This window comes from Sinocyclocheilus grahami, unplaced genomic scaffold (assembly GCF_001515645.1).
Source record: "Sinocyclocheilus grahami isolate Dianchi unplaced genomic scaffold, SAMN03320097.WGS_v1.1 scaffold1964.1, whole genome shotgun sequence".
Lineage (NCBI taxonomy): Eukaryota > Metazoa > Chordata > Actinopteri > Cypriniformes > Cyprinidae > Sinocyclocheilus > Sinocyclocheilus grahami.
Window position 1 is genome coordinate 300,368 of NW_015507143.1, and position 1,630 is coordinate 301,997.

The following is a 1,630-nucleotide window of genomic DNA, read 5'->3' on the forward strand; positions in this document are numbered from 1 at the left end:
CGGCAAGGTTTATTTCATTAACAGCATTAGTTGCAATTCTTTTGAATCAGGTATCCAGAATATTAGTATCAAGTATAATGAACTAACAATGAACATTTTTGCACAATTAATTCCAGGTTAACATTAATTAATAAATAAGTCGCTGAATTTGTCCGCACACTGGAAACATTTTCCAATCAGACCAAAAAAGGTCTCTCAAAAATGTAGTTTTTATTATCCATATGCAGAAGTGAAAAAAGTGCAACGTGTATTAAAAACTGATCAAAGAGCAGACGTTTCAGCCCATGCTTTCTTCAGTGCTCATGAGGCAAAAAAGCAACAACACACTTATATAGGCACAATTGCAAATTGTTGACAGCTGATCTTAATCAATGAAGGATAATTGTCATGCCAACAATTTCCCTTTACAAAAAACATACAAGATCCATCTCTTCATTTAATCCAGTCGGGGGTTAATGATTTAAACTAAAAAATCCAAAAAGCCTCTCTTTGTAACAATTTTCTATCACGGTTACCACCTCTCCTATGCAAGAGAACCCTCTCAATGCCCAGGAATTTAAAATCATAAAAAGAATGCTTTGCAGACTCAAAATGATGAAAAACCGGAGAAGTGTGATCTTGTCTCCTGATAGCACTCATATGTTCAACAATTGTAGAGCACAATGCACGTTTTGTTTTACCAACATACAGTAAAGGGCAAGTACACATGATTATGTACAGGTGCATCTCAATAAATTAGAATGTCGTGGAAAAGTTCATTTATTTCAGTAATTCAACTCCAATTGTGAAACTCGTGTATTAAATAAATTCAATGCACACAGACTGAAGTAGTTTAAGTCTTTGGTTCTTTTAACGGTGATGATTTTGGCTCACATTTAACAAAAACCCACCATTTCACTATCTCAACAAATTAGAATATGGTGACATGCAAATCAGCTAATCAACTCAAAACACCTGCAAAGTTTTCTTGAGCCTTCAAAATGGTCTCTCAGTTTGGTTCACTAGGTGGCTACTTTTTTGTCTTTATCTGTTTTTTGTTCAATTTTTTTGTTGTTGTTTCTTGAAACATTGATTTAAAGTATCAGTTATTGCATTATTATTTCAGTCAAACCTATAAAACCCCTTTGTTACCCCAAACTACATATAAAAGCTTTATCAGTGGCATAAAAGTAACCAGTGCAGCTATTTAATCATTTGCTACTCGTTAACGCGTTAACGGAGCCTTTAAATAACATGACGCTCTGCCCTCTATGACGCTGCTCCCATTAAGCGCTGTTGGAAGTGAATTAATTGATTCAGCATTTTGACACCTCAGTAAGGATGCATTTAACTCGACAAAGCGGTCTAATAAAGGATGTATTGATCTCGTGAATTAGCTAATTTTACTATACAAATATTTTTTAATTGGATGTTAAAGTTTATATGGGAATATTACATGACACGCTGATTATTTAACAATGCATTGGCGCAAAAAACGGACACCTTTTGGACAAATCTGCCACAAATATTTGGACAAATGGGCCACAAAAGTGCCACAAATACTGCCTAAACAAAATACTGATTTTGTGCACTTTATTTACTGTACCAATATTTTAAATTGGCCTTTGAACTTAGCTTTATTGCATGGCAA